Source organism: Miniopterus natalensis, chromosome 1 (genome assembly GCF_054644295.1).
Source record: "Miniopterus natalensis isolate mMinNat1 chromosome 1, mMinNat1.hap1, whole genome shotgun sequence".
In the NCBI taxonomy this organism is placed as follows: Eukaryota; Metazoa; Chordata; class Mammalia; order Chiroptera; family Miniopteridae; genus Miniopterus; species Miniopterus natalensis.
In genome coordinates, this window is record NC_142081.1 from 69904453 (window position 1) to 69922512 (window position 18060).

At 38.4% G+C, this 18060-nt stretch overlaps 1 protein-coding gene across 1 annotated transcript in view; it reads right to left on the minus strand.

Moving 5' to 3' along the window:
- The window catches only part of STXBP6 (syntaxin binding protein 6), a 229932-nt gene that overhangs the window by 10971 nt on the left and 200901 nt on the right, over window positions 1–18060 (minus strand). The gene's annotated exons all lie outside the window — the stretch shown is intronic.

An 18060-nucleotide genomic window follows, 5' to 3' on the forward strand; every position in this document is an offset into this window, starting at 1 on the left:
TGTACCTGAGATGGATACATCTAGCCACAGGCAGCTTTTAATAGAAATGTAATTTCCTCTGGTCTCTGCTGCAAAGGCTTCCTAATTTCTCCTGTGTGGGAACAGTCTGTGGTTTGTGGAAGAAGATCACAGGCAGAGCAAATGCCCAGCCCAGAGGAAGCACTTCATAAATTGTTTACCATTTTTCTTCTTTAGGGGTGGATTTCCAGGGCTTACACTGTGCGCTAAAGGAAGGGGAATGGGGTTAACTTAATATTACTCAGTTGCAGCAAGCACTACAAGGAGCCAAGATAAATCAGCACAGATGAACAGGGGCCAGGGGAGATGGGGCTCTGGAGAAACCTGGTTGAATGCAAGCATTGGAATGGAAGGTCTAGGTCTTCAGAACAGATTTAGGAGGAGAAATCTTGGTCCCCCTTTCCTTCAGGTCATGCTCATGACTATGATGACAGCCCATCATCACTGCCTAACATTCCAACAGCATTCTGCAATCATAAAGCTCCTTCACAAATATCATCTCATTTGTCACAAAAATTCTACTGCAAAGGCTGAGACTAGTTGAGGTTAAGTGGCTTGCACAAGATCATGCCACCAGGGAAGGAACATGGCCAGCACTGGAACCTGGTTTTCCTATGACTTTTCCTTATTCTATACCTTCCTCTTTGAAAATAGGGTCATGGGAAGCAATCACTATGACAGAATTGCAAGCAGACAAGCATAGAGAGGTTTTGACAGATTATTTCCCAAGGTAATGCCTGACTGTTTTTGCCCTCGAGGCATTCCTCCTGGTAAATGAAGAATTATTGCCTGTGCTGCATTGCAAGCCAAGTGTTCTAGAGAAGAGGGCACTGGGATGGAAAAGGAAGATGCAGGAGGGATGGGGGGGGGTGAGGAGGAGTGGGGGCCTTTTTCCTGCTTCCTTCCACATACCAGAGGCAGGGGAAAGATGGGGCCAAGAATCTGCAACTTCACAGCTAGGAATAGCTGCAGTAAAGCGAAGGGATTTTAGATAAGCTCTCATAAAATAAGGAGGGTATATAAGCAGTACTTGTCTTTTCCTATTGGAATTGACCCTCACGGTATTCTCAAAGCTCAGACATATCTGTGTTTCTGAAATGATTCTGCTATGCATAAGCCATGCTGCTTTCTTGTCATGACTTCTGTAAAGTTAATCTTGTACATGATGTCAGGTGACACTGCATCCTCTTTTATATGATATGATTTAACCAAGAGTCATTATAACTAAGAGGGAACCGAATGCTGTCTTCACTATTCAAAGATGACACTGCTGACTACTATCAATAGAAAATCTACCTTTGGTTTCTTTCGTGCATGAGGATAGATTGGAATAAATTTTGTTGCCTCAGTTGAAATGACCTCTCCTGGTTTCAATTCTACCCGTATTTCAGGACCAGTGAAGTCCTATCACCTTGATCAAGCTTCAGGGCAATTCCATTCTTTCCTTCCCCTCAACTCTGGGAGAACTGTCTATGTCCTTCTTGGGTGCTTAACCAAGTACAATCATGGGCAACTCTTCCACCTTATTTCTTCACCTGTAGATGCAGTGACTTCCCAGCTGGATTATAAATCCCCTGAGGACACCACTTAACTCTACTGACCATTCCCTAAATCTTGAATTTTCTCCTCTTGATTTGGGTCTCCTTTCTTCTCTCTGCTTACTTTCTTCTCTCTGGGGTCTTCTTGCTAATGCTGTAATTCAAGGGTTCTGTCCTGGGCCATCTTCTCTTATGTACTCTACACACTCTCCCTGGGACAATTTTATTCAGCTCATGGTTTTAATGGCCCAATTTTTATCTTTAGATTGTGCTGCTGAGCTCCAGACTCTTATGTTTTCTTACTGAACAACTCCAGGTGAGTGACCCAAACTCATTTTGAAATCAGTATGTCTAAACATGACCCTGTTATCTTCCCCTTCACACCTGCTTTTCCTTTGGGGTCTCCTGCTCAGCGACTAACCCTACTATCTACCCAGCTCCTCAATTCAGAAGTCTGGGAGTCCAGTCTACATTCCTCCCTCATTTTCAGCCCATACAACTAAGTCACCTGCTACACAGCCCTCTGCTCTCTACCATTCTTGCCTTCATAGTTAGTTATAGTGACAGCCTTTTGTCTAACTGTCCCCACACCCTTTCTAGTAAGTCTTCCACACTTTTACAGTAAACTTTTAAAAGACAAATCTGTTATCACCTCCCCACTACTTCAAGATAAAAGTGAGACTTGTGCTTTGCTGGTCTCTCTCAGCTCATCTTGGAATCCTGTCCATTTCCCCTTCTACCTAGCATTTTCTAATCCCACACACTGCCAAAATTTTCACGAATGTGTCATGTTTCTTTTACCTACATGCCTTTGTACTTATTGCTACCTCTGTCTGCAACTCTGCTTCTCATATCAGCCCTCTCACTTACTCCTAAATTCTTCAATACGCTTCAGGCCTCTTTCCTAGGAAATCTTGTCATGTACAGCCCATCCTACCCCCTGCTGCCCTCAACACACACATTATCTTGTGTTTATTTCAAATGGTGTATTTATTTTCCTGCATGTAATCTTTGGATATCTAGTATGAGCTCTTTGAGGGCAGAAACTGTGTCTTTCTCACTTCTGATTCCCGATCCATGGCACACAGTAGACACTTAATAAATGCTGGTTGACTTACAGGCAGCAAGTAAATATCATCCCACTTACGATTTTTTCATGCCTTAGCAGAGAGTTGGACACATAACTGATGCTTTCACATGATCTAACTAGGTCCTGAAATTCTAAATTTGCCAAATGGTTAAAGGTTTAGTTTGTGTCTAGTGAAGCTAATTATCTCTTTTAGAGATTGTGCTAGGAATTTAATGAATTAAGTCAACAACAAAATGCAAAATAGGAAATGCTTTTGCTAAGTAAAGGGGAAGTATATAAAAAATTTATTGTTACTAGCTTTAACATAAACACTGTAAAGTATAAAAATAACAGAAGTTAAAAAGCTTAATAAATCCAATGCAAAAATGACAGTTACCTGAACACTTACTATTTCTAGGCACTTAATAAAATCTGCTCTTCATAACAACTTATGTGATGGGCACATCATCATTTTTAAAATCCCATTTTTACAGATGGGAGCAGCACTGTAGAGAGAGAGGTTTAACAGCGTGCCAGGAATTATACAGTAAATGAATAGTAGAGGTTGGTTTTGAACCCAGGAAGTCCAGCTCCAGAGCAGTTCTCTTCTCATGGGAATTTTCTTATACTGAGATTAATGACACAGTCTGCATGAGCTGTATGCAAAAAAACTTCAGTGTAGTAATGCATTTCTTAAAATCATAATAGAAAACAAAATATCCTGTCCTTATTATAAATTAAAAAAATTACCGTAGAACATTTAGAATACACATTGTTATAAAAAGGCAATAAAATCATATAATATTCAACTGCTTAGAGATAACCATAATTTATATTTATGGTACATTTTATTGTAGTAATTTTTCTGTATATGCTTTTCTGAAACATGGTTGAAACCATACTATACATATTCAGTTATATATCCCATTATGGGTACTTTCCCATGTCATGAAAAATTGTTTGAAAATACTGTTTATAATGGCTGCATTATACTATTGTAATTTATTCAACTATTACTCTTTTAGATATTTGGTGTGTTTCTAAGTCTTACTTTTTATAAAATGAGGCTGCAGTTACCATCTTGCATTTACAAACACACACACACACACACACACACATACACACACACATAACCTTTGCCCACATCTCTGATAATTCCTAGAAATAAAACTGCTGGTTCAAAGGACATACACATTTTTGAGGCTCTTGGTGGGTGCTGAAAATTGCTTCCCCGAAAGATATGTTCAACATTCACAACTATTCATTTGACTGCATACTGTGTGCCAGGCACTGTTATGTTGACACAGGTGGCAGAATGACTTTGAGGGAGTGACTTCAATTCTCTGATCTTTAATTCCCTCATCTGTACAATGAGCATCATACCATCTGCCTCATGTGGCTGTTGGTGAAATGAGGACAGAGATGCATCCAAAGTGCCTGTAGGTGCTCAGTGGACACTTGTCCCTCCACCTCCCAAAGACGACACCTGCCCTCTAGGAACTTTGGAAAATTGCACAATCCACCCAATTCCATTGCATGTCTCCCTGCCTTCCCTCTTCTCTCAGGGCTACGTGTCTTTAGGCTTGCAGAAGGCATTGCATAGACATCTTGTATACCCCTGCTGTGTGTAGCTCAGTGTGTTGCTGAGACGTGGAACTGAACACATACTCATTAAATGAATGAGTATGCTTTGTATATAGGATGCCTGACTCAAAAGTTGGGGCCTCTCATATTGAGCTGAGTTAAATCTGGAAATAAAACAGTCTTCCAAGGCAGGCAGAACAGTAATTCTCTCTAAATAGACGCAAAGCATATTAATACCTAAATTTATTCATTCAATCACAGAAAATAAAGTCAACTACCTTTTGAATTATAGTCTCTAGAGAAATCATTCTCACTTCATTGATGTTGCATTTCATCATTCCACTCAATATGTGCTTTTAAAAATATATATGCTGGTATATTTTCTGTTAAATGACTTAGAAGGCTTTGAAAGAGCAACTTGAGATAAAGCTTTAACATTGTATTAGTCACTGTTTAAAATCATAATTAAAAGAAATTTAAATGTATAGACAAATGAGGGAAAAAGTGTAAAATATACTGACAAGTAACAATAGAAAAGAAAAAAGGAGAGAAAAAATTTAAAAAGCACACAAAATACTCCAATAGCTCAAGTATCAGTACAATTTCTTTTGATTGCCTTAGACTTCAGGTTATAGATTGGTAATCAAAATTCCTAACTGTATAGCTAGCAAAGAGGCAACTTAAATAGAATTTCAGCAGCTACTTCCTGTATCAAGTACACATATAGATATTGGAAATACAAAATACTCATCCTGTTTGGGAAAAAGATAGTAGAAAAATAACATAAAAATAAATGATCGATAAATATAAGCCAATCTATCCTCAGTTCTGAATAAACATGTTCATCTCAGAGCAATCTTTTAAAATGAAATCTCTTAAGAGTTTTGTTTGGGCTACTTCTATTCCATAATCAACTAACCACTTCAGAATACCTGTTCAATAAGTCCCATTTATCCAAGCTAATTTAGAAGAAAACAAATTATGAAAAAAAAGTACAATGGTACCTCGGTTTTCGAATGTAATCGGTTCCGGAAGACTGTTCGAGTTCCGAAACGTTTGAAATCCTAGGGATCCACAGCCACAGCTGGGCCTCAGGATCCTGCCCTCAGCAGAAGCCACGGGGCATGTTCGACTTGGGAGGCGAGTTCGAAAACCGAAGCATTTACTCTGGGGTTTATGGCGTTCCTAAACTGAAATGTTCGTCAACGGAGACATTTGAAAACCAAGGTACCACTGTATATTATAAAGTGAATTTGGGCTATAACACAATAAACTCTCAAAAACTGGCATGGAGATCTATTATATTAAATCTGTTAATAGGTCAGAAACATTAGTAACTCCCATATCACATACCCAAAGTGTTCAATAATAATTTACTTTTGAGTACATTAAATAGTCTCTGTTCTTTCTATTGTATTAATTTTCTTAGCAAAACAATTTTGTGGTGAGACATAAGGCACACTTAAGTCTGAGTCAGTACTGGTGATATTTAAATTAATTTTACTGGATGCAAATCTATGGAATTCAACTAATATTTTCCTTTCTGTTTTCTACTTACAATCTTCATTGCTCAGTGTCTCTACTACTAGATGACATATTAGCAAAAGAAAAGTCTCATGGAAATCTGATTCCCTGACCACGGGGCCCATTCTCAGTCCTGAAGCTACTCTGAACAACTTACACATTAATCTGCCCTGAGATGAGCTCCCACCTCCACCCCATTGGTGGTAATTCAGTTGCATGATAATCGTGATGCTTCCAAGGAGGTTCTGCTCAGTACTGTGACTTGCACTAAACGTTTTACAAATGAATAGTAATCAAAATAATAACGATGATATTAACTTTCACTTCAACAAAGAGAGTGATTGAATGCAATGGTCTATCCATGAAACACATTGGTTCTTAACCCAAAGACTCCATTAATCATCTGTGAGCACGGGCAGATTGCCAAGCTCTTTCATTACATTGACTAATCACACTGCTGCACTTCAATGTTGGACAACCTCTAGGAACCCCCTGTAAGATGGAGACTCTTTCAAAAGGTAAAATTTCATTCTTGCTTTTGTGGTACTGACTGATCCTTAAATTGTTACACGCCCAGGTTATGCTACTGGAAGCTTTTCTAAAAGGAAGAGTTAGTTGTGGCCCCATGTTGGGCACAGGTGCAGCGTGAATATCAGCCAGTCACTCACAGAAACAGCTACTTTTCACTGACTGTCTACTCTGTGCAGGTGCTGTAGTAAATTGTCAAATTCCTCAAAGAAGTATATTCTTACCCTATTTACAGTTGAGGATATGAGTGCTCAGGGAGCTGAAGTAGCTTATCCAAGATCACCCACATCTTGACCCTAAAGTACATTTTATCATTTTTAGAATAAAAATTATATATATTTAAGGTTTACACATGATGATTTGATGTACATATACTACCTAGCAAAATGATCACCACAGTCAAGCTAATTAACATATCCATCTTCTCAAGGTTACCTTTTTCTTTTTTCTTGTTCGTATTTTTTTGTGGTGAGAGCACCTGAAATATCTTTCAGCAAATTTCCGGTGTTCAATACAGTATTATTAACTCTAGTCCTCATGCTGTGCATTAGATCTCTAGTCTTATTCTTCCTACATAACTTCAACTGTGTACCCTTGAACCAACATCTGTCCACTTCCCCCACATCCCTGCCCGTGGTAGTCACACATAGAAAGAAAAAAAACTACACGATCTCACTTATATGTGGGCTCTAAAAAAGTCCAGCACACAGAAGCTCAGAGTTGACCTCAAAGCTCAACGACTATGTCAGCATTTCCCAAAGTGGTTGTGTGGCTTTAAAAAGTCCTACACAATTGTAAAACGACTTTGTGAAATGCCGATTTAGTTGGCCTCTTTACCGCAGAACTTTGGAAAACCTTTAATATGCTAATGTGAATTGTTAATCAAAAGGAGGCAGGGAAAGAAGCAGGAGAGAGCTGTTAGCAGAATTTCTCAGACATATTTATTTACAAGGTCCTTGTGCATAGAATCTGCTTTGGGAAATGCTACAATAAACCATACCAACTTCTAAGTTAAAGGAAGAAAAATAAATAAATCCAGGCTGTCCTCATCAATTTAGTAATAGATAGACAAGTCATGTAATTACATTAAAAAGGCTTGTTTTATAGAAGCAGGAGAACAGATATAGCACATTAAATGACAGTTCCAGAATTATCTTTTGTCTTAAGTTGGTGGCTAATTTCAGGGACCATAAAGCTTGTTTGTTGCTTGCAGCTGGATGGCAAAGAAAAATGGACTCAGAGCTCAGGAGTACTTTGTAAACCCATAAACTCAAAAGCCTATTTGAAAGAGACCTTGGAGTTATCTATTGCTGGCATTACCAAAGGAAGAATGGGCCATTCCACATTCTGCTGGTGATGTTAAGGTAATTCAGTGGATCCTCAGCTTGCTCTCAAATCGCAGGCGGTACCCCACAGCTAAGGACACAGGAGAAAGCCCGATGTTCCCTTCCTGTCCTACAGAAGCCTAGGAGTTCATACTCTTCTCAATTCACGGTCCCAATATTCCCAATGGCAAGGGTCAAACATGTAGGATTCTATTCATGTCCTTTGAACACTTCAGCTCAGGATATGTAGAGAAATTCAGCAGTCTTTTAGTGTGTATTTAAACTTGGCCATATGAACATGCTTTTATGGAGCATCAGCATAATAAATTCAAGGAAACTTTTTGTTCTTTTTTGTTCAGAGAATACAGGCTCTCAGAAGGGTGGCTGAAATGCAACTTGAAAGAGGGAAGCCTTGTTCTGAGGTTAAAAACCTCGAGTGGCTCTAAATTTGGTAAAATGGATTTTGTTTCCTATCTTTGGATGTCTGGGACAAACCACTTATGATCTGCGGCTCTCTGCTTTCATTACAGTTGGAAGTGCTGACTTTTACTTTAATAACTACAATTTCAAGTCCTGATATATACAACTTGAAAACCTTCAACAATGCTGCTGGCCAAAACTAATTCTGTTCAACATGTGGAGCCTGCTACTTACTAGCCGTTTGACCTTAAACCAATGACTTTCCCTTTGTGCCTCAGCCTGTTTCCTTCCCTGTCGTGGGGGTTGGTCTAGTACCTACTTCATAAGGTTGTTGTGAGGAATAAATGAGGTCATGTATAAGTGGGGCACGTGGAACAGTGTCTGACACACAGTAGTCACTCAACTTTACCCGTTACTAACGAGATAAACTTCAGCTTCCCGGCACTAAAGAGCCTTTCTGTTAAGCCTCCCATTTTAGCTTGTCTTTCTTTCCTTACCCTCATTCACCATAACACTCTTGACGGAAGAGTCTGCTCTTACTGTGGCCTCTCATACTTCCCCGCCACTTGAACTGTCAGTGAGGTGGCTCCCACGCCAGTCTAACACGGCCTCTCAACCTCACCAATGAGCTAGCAAGCCTGCTGCCTATTTTGAGTTTCCTCCACTTGGCCACAGGACCACATGTGGACTGACCACACTTTTAATTTTTATTATTATTTTTATTTACTTATTTATTTATTTAAATATATCTTTATTGATTTCAGAGAGAGGAAAGGAGAGGAAGAGAGAGACAGAAACATCAATGATGACAGAGTCATTGATCAAGCCCACAACCCGGGCATGTGCCCTGACGGGGAATCGAACCCCCATCGCCTGGATCCTAGGTCGACGCTCAGCCGCGGAGCCACGCCCGGCAGGGCCTGACCACACTTTTTAAAAAAATTGTTCCTTCCCTGGGCTTCTATCACACGCTGTTTTTTGATTCCCACCATCATGTTGATTAATTTCCAGGCAGTTTCATTCCTTTCTCAGTTAGGGGTATGATGTCAGAAAGGTCTGGGTTTGGGTCTGTTTCTGCCAAATACTAGCGATATGATCTCAGGTAAATTACATAATCTCTATAAGCCTTTGTTTTCTCATTGGCACAATGGTGATAAAAACGATACTTATTTTTCATAGACTTTTTGTGAGAATTGAATGAAATATATACTTAGCACAGTGTCAGTAATGCAGTATGAGCTCAATACATACTGTTGTTAGTACTATTTGATTCATTCCGCACATTTATTATAGAATGAACATGGGCCTGACACTGTCTATACTTGTCTGTTTCTCAAATTTTACCTAAATATTAACCCACTGCTTCCCTCCCACTCCCTGTATGATCTCCTCCTCTTGAATTCCCTGTTAGTTAATGGCCCTTCTCTCCACCAAGTGTCCTGTGCTCAATTTACCTTTAACCGTAACCTCTGTCATATCCCACAGCCAGGTTGTCTCACGGCCTAGCACACTGATCTCAGCAAGGGCTCTTCCAACAGTTTTCAGCTCCATCTAGTCCCTGCCAGGTCTCACTGGGCCACCACAGCAGCCTGGTCTTCCTGCCACTGGTCTCAGTTCTCTAATACATCATCCTCTTTCTATACTACTGTCTTGATCATGCCCCTTTTTTGTCTCAGCCCTTTGTTGGCTCTCCCATTATACAACAAAATCAATTAAAGAAGATCCTTCTTGATCCAGTTGCCAAGCTATATACCTGCCCCCCCCACAGACTCCACTCTCTATCTGCTGCCTCATTTTTTGTTCATACATTTTATTTTATTATTATTATTATTATTTTTTTAAAGATCTTTATTGATTTCAGAGAGAGAAAGAGAGAGAGATAGAAACATCTATCAATGATGAGAGAGTCATTGATCGGCTGCCTCCTGCACGCCCCCGACTGGGGATTGAGTGGCAACCTGGGCATGTGCCCTGACCAGGAATCGAACCCCTATCTCCTGGATCCTAGGTCAATGCTCAACCACTGAGCCACGCCCAGCAGGGCTTGTTGATACACTTTAGAAAATTGTTCAAGTTTTGTCAGTTTCTTACTATAGGCAGAGTACAGCATATAATAAATAAGTTCAGTGTAAATAAAAACCTTAACAAGGAACACTGTACTGTGTCCAGTTCTGTCCCTAAGGATGTCCAAACATTAGCAATAGCACTTAAAAACTTTTTTTACAACATTAGTACTTAAATGCAAACCCAGCACTTAGATTTTGGTGTCTGATACTGTTTTCTGCTAGAAGAAAGCGAAGTTCTTTGGAAAGTGGTGGTTTCCATGCCTTGGGGCAAGGAAAACTCAGAGAGGCCTGAAATGCCTTATGATTGCCAGACAGTAATAAGGACACCTTCAAAGATGTTAAGGACAGCGCTAAAAGCAAAAAGAAGCCAGTTTAAAGCAGGTCCTCCTGAACAAGTTGTAATATTTAGAACATAAGGAGTAATAAAATGATTATAACAGTGAAGGTGGTAATAATTATAACTATTTCAGTATATAATTATATAATAATACACTATAATATAATGTATAATATATAATTATAATAATTTTATATAACTTTGTAGAAGCTATAACTTAATAATGACTTAATATAAAACATTAAGTACAAAAATGAAGTTGAAATACATAACAAGATGGATTACAATTGTTTTATTTTATTTTATTGCTTTACTATACCAATTTTAAGAAGTAAAAAGTATTAAAATATTTGTGTATTTTTTCTTCTAAGTATTTACCTATATATAAAAGTATGATCAGTGAGAAGAGCTGGGTAAATACAGGAAACTATCGGTGAACCAAAGAGTTTCAGAAAGGGTACAAACCATTCCAGAGAGGTGTGACTAGAAGGAGTGGCAGTGATGCATTCTAAAGTGAGAAGAGCTTTCTCCTCTTTAGAAATTGGCTCTCTGTTCAGACTAGATCACATCTGCTGAGAAGGAACCTCTAGATAACAAGTTATGATATTACTAAGGAATCTGTGTGTTCCCAATAATGCTAACATAGCAGACCAGTTTATAATAATAATAACATGGTGGGATTATGTAATGCTGGCCAAGCAAAGCAAACGATACACTGTTCTTGGAGAAAACCCATCAAGTTGAAAATACTGGACTCATGTAAAAAATCATGGGTGTAAATAGTGCTACTGATGTGCCACATCAAGTTCAACTGTAAAAAGGGACCCAGTGAGATACCCAAATTTGGGAGAACAAACAGTTAAAAAGCTATTGCAGTAATTCAAATAAGAGATAATGGTGGCTGTCCTGTCTGGTGTGGCTCAGTTGGTTGGGCATTGTCCCGGGCACCGAAACACTGCAGGTTCAATTTCTGGTCAGGTCACATGCCTGGATTGTGGGCTGAATCCCTGGTAGGGGTTGTGCAGGAGGCAGCCGATGGATGTTTTGATCTCACATTGATGTTTCTCTCTCTCCCTCTTCCTCTCCTTCCTCTCTCTCTCTCTCAAAGAAAGAGGGGAGAGGGGGAAGGGGGAAGGAGAAAGGAGGGAAGGGTGGCTTATACTAGAATGATGTCAGTTGAGATGAGAGAAGTGGAAATCTTTAAGATACATACTGGTGCGATGAATATGGGAGATGAGGGGAAAAGAATAGCAAGTGAATCCTAAGTTTTTGATCTGAGCAAGGGGGTATATAGTGGTGTAATTTATAAGAGATAAAAAGCTGTCAGAAAAACAAGTTTTCTTGGGGGGTGAGCAGATGTGAGAATCAAGTATTTCATTTTGGATAATGTTATGCTTAAGTTGCCTGTGAGACAGCCAAGTGAAGTCAATAAGGCATATTCCTGTATGAAGCTCTGCAGAGGAGTCTGGGATGGAGATACAATTTATAAGTCAATGGCAGAGAGAGAATGGGAATGGATAAACTCACTTAGTGAGCAATACTAAAGAGAGAAGGGAGGGGGTTTACAAACCCTTCCTTAAGAATTTTAACATTTAGAATATGGTGAAGGTGAAAGTGCCTGCAAAGGATGCTAAGACGAAACAGCCTGGGAAGCAGGAAGCAAACCAAGGAGAATTTGGCACAGTGGAAGTCAGGACAGCCCAACAAAAAGGCAGCCACAAGAGTGCTAAGACAATTCAATGGGGAAAGAATAGTCTTTGCAACAAATGGTGCTGTGTCATCTAGATACCCTATGAAAAGAATGAAGTTGGACCCTACCTCACACCATAACCAAATTTAACTCAAAATGGATCAAAGATCTAAACGTAAGAGCTAAAATTTAAAACTCTTAGAGAAAACATAGGCAAGAATCTTCATGACCTTAGATGAGGTGATGACACTAAAAGCACAAGCAACAAAAGAAAAGAGGTTATTTTGGACTTCAGCAAAATTTCAAGGAAGCTTGTGCTCCCTCCTTCACGCTTCCTTAGCACTTTATTCATGTCTCCACTACTATATTTAACAGGTTATATTATAATTTCTTATATTTCTTTGACTGTCTCCTCTCCATTTGTATATTTGGTGCTAAACAGAGAACCAGATCCATACATCACATGCACTGTGTGGCTGGTGCTACTGTATGAAAATAAGCACATTTTAAAACACAAATAGAAATAAGAATATAAAGGGTAGAAAATATAGAGAAAGGTCATCAAGGAAAAAGTGCACTAAGCCTAATTTATTAACATGAGATGGGAAATTAAATGGTCTTGGGATAGGACAATAAAAGGTTAAGTGGTTTGAAGCTCTATGAATAAAGAACAAAGTCTGAGGTTGAATATCTTTTACAATAAACCAAAATAAATTTACTTGCTCTTTGACTTAAGAAAATATGTATACCATATTTAGTATGTGTCCATCCCAAAATGGTTCTTAGAGATGTTTCACTTCAAACTAATTTAAATTGTGCCTCAAACTTATTGTCATTAAGTAATTAGTTTCTTTGGGAATTTAGAATAACTTCATCATGTAAAACACCCTGTTGCTTTACACTGGAAAGCAATTTAGGATCATGTAGTTCCCAGAAGAGAAAACAGGTCAGAGTGGCAAGTGAAAGGATTTGCTCAAGGTTGCATCCCAGGTAAGAGCAGAGCTGCCCTAGAAGAATGTTTGCTGACTTGGAGCTCAGTGAGGCTCTCTACTCACCCACAGTCTTACAGATTTAAGAAAAAAACACACAAGAGTTGAGTAGGGAAGCTGAGAATCTGGCGAATGATTTCCTTAAAACAATCCATGCTCATGTCCCTTTTGGAGAGTGTTATCCTTACCATTTGGAGAACTTTCCCCCAGTAAGCATGTGCACATACACTAGTTTGAGATTTCAATATACAACTCTACTCAGCTTTGACATCACAATCATAAAATCCAAGGGAAAAATCATACACTTTAAGGAAAAGTGTATACATACCACCAGGCCTGTGTTACATGATCAATTTAAGTGTCCAAAGCACTGCAGACTAGTGAAGACAACTTTCAATTACGGAATGGTTTTCTGTCTGAGAGTTCAGTCCTTAAAATGGCAATGTGACTAGCATCAAAGGATGCACAGGAAACCACTTATCTTGAGCAGGAGAAATGAGACAGATGAACTTCCACAGACGAAGATAATCTGCTAAATTTAAGGCGAAATATGCTGAGCATGACAAAAATTTTCTATTATAGCCACCAAGGTCACTTTACGACTGAACTGGGTCATTATTGTTGTAGTTTAATTTTATTATTTAAGAGATAATAAAGAGAATCAAATCAGTCTGCAGCCGTGACCTAGTTCTTTTTGTGATAACTGGCATCTGAAAATTTCAAAGTTTGTGTCAGTTATGCTTCAGACATTGCCATCAAGGGCAGAATTCAGTACACAGCCATTTAACTACAGCTTCTTTTTCTGACTGTCCATGCTGGCACACACATGAACTTGAGAGCCACTGAGTTTGTTGTTTTAATGTGGTGAACACAAAACTGAGACTCTCATCTTACGGAGTGGGAATACGGTGATAAATATGGTGAAGATTTTCCCCCATCTCTCTGGTACGACACAGCAGTTTTGAAACTGACATGAAATGCCAATGGATTTCATGACTATTCACTAGTCATTCTGTGGTCTTTATGTATTTTGCTTGATTACTAATGAATTCCTGTTACACATTTTACTTCCTAAGAAGGATGCTCTGAAAACTCCTGCCAACTGGTCATTAAAATCCACTACAATTATCATCAATCAAATAAAATGACTATCAATTACACAGAGGAGTTAATCTACACTGCATCATTTTAAACACAAACATTGTCAGTTCATACTAACAAGATACAAATTGAAGGAAGAATGCTCAATCAGCTGAAGATGTATGTTATCAAAGTTACAAACGCAACCCGTTTCCTTTTGTGTTATTATTATTAGGGACTATGACTTGCCAAGTGCCTGTTACGTGCCAGAAACTGTGCCAAATGCTTTGCAGCTATTATTCTATCAACCTTAGTGGCTACCCTTTAAGATAGATACGATTATTTCTCTCTTAAAAATTGATGAAACCCAGAAACTCACCTAAGATTATGCTGCTAGTCTGTGATAGAGTCTGGTTGGCTCTAATATCATTATTCTTTCGTGAGTTTCCAAAGTTTCTTAAGGGTACACCTTGTGAGGTGAAATCTTAAAGTACCAGGAGCAGATTTTCATTTGTCCCATCCTCATGATGTTACACTTAGGCCTAGGATAGGAGCATGGCATTTACATGCTGTTTTCCTCTACTTGATGTCTCCTCAGCTTGGTTACTAAGCCACAATCCTCCTCCAGGAATCCAGCTCTGATTCCCTGAGGCTGAGTGAGAGATTCTGTTTATGCTTCCCATAGCACCTATTGCATTTCTTTGATGAAACATTTATTATAATGCACCAAAACTGTTAGTTTACTTATGTGTACACCTCATTAAACTAAGAGCTTCTTGATCACAGGGGTAGCCCTTTTATTTTTCAGCATATCCAGTCATGATGTTTATCATTTAGTAGCTGCTCAACAATGCTTGTTGAATGAATAGTGAATGGGTAAAGAATGAAAGATGTTTTGGTTTTGTAAAGATGTGACAAAGTTGCTATTTATGCCTAAATTCTTATTTTCATTCGTAGTCATCTTGCACTGTGCTGTTCTAATGGGGATGCTGAAAAGATCAACTTCTGGACATATTGAAATAAAATTTCACTTACAAAGCATTTTTCTAAATTGTTGCAGATTCTTTTATTCTGTCAAAAATATAATCATGTACAAAATACAAATTCAAAATATTTGATAAATATGGAAAAAGTTACTTTCAATAGAAGCAGCACTATTTCCAAAGTTGTTGTTATGGTTCTGGAAAAAAATGACACACAACATGAATGAAAACCCAAACAGATTTTGCTTCTTTCTGTCTTTACTCCATTTGGAATACCAAGGCAGGCATGTGCTTTTCACACCTCTTCTGTTTAAATACCACACTTTTAAAAAGATTAAGCACTGAAAACTCAATTTAGAAGAATAGAGTTTTAGTATATTTTATCCCTATAATAGACTTTTAGTATATTTCATCCCTATATTTTAACCAACCTATGGGTTAAAATGTTAACAGAATCAAGTTTAAAAGATAATGATTTTCACCAATTTAAAAATGTTTTGTATTTCACTCATTGAGTTTTGCAAATGTCATTATAAGCCATTTACAATCCTTGTTGTGGGAAGGATCCTTATATATGGAGGAATGAATAATCCTCATACTTTTAAGGTATGTTACTCTTATATAAGGTGAGTAATACAGATGCTAATGTTCCTTTGAATTGATAAGGTGGACAGACTACAAAGTGCTGAAGAAATAATGATCTAGTTAGGGAGTGACTAATGAAAGGACATAAAGTGGCCAGTGATTAGACTATTGCAAATAGGAAAAGATGACAAAGGCCTGAGCTATAAGGGTAAAAATGGGAATAAAAGGCCATTTTAAGAGACATTGAAGGAGCACAGAAGGATAAGGGAGAAGAGCTTGTGGATTTTTATAGGAAAAACCAGAGTCTTTGGGTTGATAAGTTACTATAAGATCAAGTTCAAGTTACCTGATTTGGAATATGAATCTCAAGAAGTACTTCTCAAGATTTTTCTTCCATGACACACATAAAGGTTTGGCAGAAATAATGGTAGACATTCACAAAATTGTGCTTTCTTTTCTTCTTCCTGGATACATAGAAAGTATCTATTTTCCAACCTTCTTTTTTTTTTTAAATATATCTTTATTGATTACATAGAGAGGAAAGGAGTGGGAGAGAGAGAGATAGAAACATCAATGATTAGAGTCATTGATCAAGCCCGCAACCGGGCATGTGCCCTGACCGGGCATCGAACCCCGATCGCCTGGATCCTAGGTTGACGCTCAACCGCTGAGCCACACCCGGCCGGGCTTTCCAGCCTTCCTTGAAGTTAGGTTGTTAATATGGCCAAGGGGCTGTAAGCAGAAGTAATGAGTGTCACCTCTGGGCTGAGGGGATAAGAGGCCCTTGGGTGGCCTTCCAGCTCTTTTCTCCTATGGAATCTGACCCTGGAGGGCTCTGGTAGAGATGGTGGGCCATCATCTAAGCCACCACTTAAGTGCTGTGCTAGAGAGGCACTGAACTCACAGACCCGTTTGAGTGAGAAATAATGTCTTACTTGTTAAGCCACTGAGATTCTGAGGTATGTTTGTTGTTGCAGCATAACCAAGTGTTACCAATAAAAGGGGTGATATTTACATTTTCAAGACACTCTGAAGAGAGTACCCAGGTTTAGAAGACCTCCTTGAAAATGTTTTAACTAAAACAAATCAAGTCAATGGTATTACTTTTGTGTATGAGAGTAAGAGGAGAGGAATTTATAAATGTATTTTTTATAAACATGTAAAGAATGAAATTAGCCACTTAAAGATTTTTAAAATATTATTTTAGAAGAAAAATATAGGTTATCTCTCTTAGTCAGCTCAGGTTGCTATAACAAAAATACCATACACTGGGTGGTTTAAACAACAGAAATTTGTTTCTCACAGTTCTAGAGCTAGGGAAGCCTGAGATCCAAGTGCCAGCCTGGTTTGGTTCTTGTGAGAATTCTCTCCTGGGGTTGCAGATGTCCATCTTGCTGTCCTCACATGGCACACAGCGGAGAGAGGAAGCAAGCCCTCTCCAGTCTCTTTTGATGAGGCCACTAATCCCATCATGAAGGCTCTACTCTCCTGAACTAATCACCTCTGAAAGGCCCTGTTTCCTAATACTATCTCACTGGAGGTCAGGGTTTCAACATCTGAATTATGATGGGGACACAAACCTGTAGTTCATAACATTATCTAATGAAAAAAACACTCAATTTTATTTTTTAGAAAGTTTTTTTTCTTATTTCTGTACTATAAGATCAAAAAGTAGGTGCTATTGAAAAATAAGCATCAACAAACCAAATTTTATGGCTTGAAATATAAAAACATAGACTTTATATACTATTATAAATATGGTCAATAATTATCCCATTTCTACTTTGAACTCGTGACCAAAACTACTCTTAGTATCAATGTCTACAGTGTCACTTGTTTCTTGTGCAGTGTGGATGCAAACACCCATTCTCCACTTATTTTCTTATTAAAAATGTATCCGTGATAAACTAAAAGAAAATGGCAGTAAGGTAAATAATCTTGTACTGTACAAGTGAGACTGTATATTGCAGTCACCGTGACAATTAATTAGGGGGAATAGAAAGAGTAGCAGAGAGAACTGGGGTGCCAGCTATCATTACTCTTTTCAGTGACATTCAAGAAAGCCAGCAGAAATACCCTTACTCACCCTTAAGTGAGCAACACCCTTCAGGCATGTATGAAATCACACTCAAACTTTAGTACGTTAATGGTTTTTAATAAGACTATTGGCAACATGCAAACTGGTACTACTCTATTCAGTACAGAAAGGGACTTTGTAAGTATAAAATATTTATTTTGCACTCAAGACCTGGTCAAAAACCTAAGGACAAATGACATTTGAAAACTCAAAACTCAGAAGTGAAAAATCAATCACCAGTCAAAAG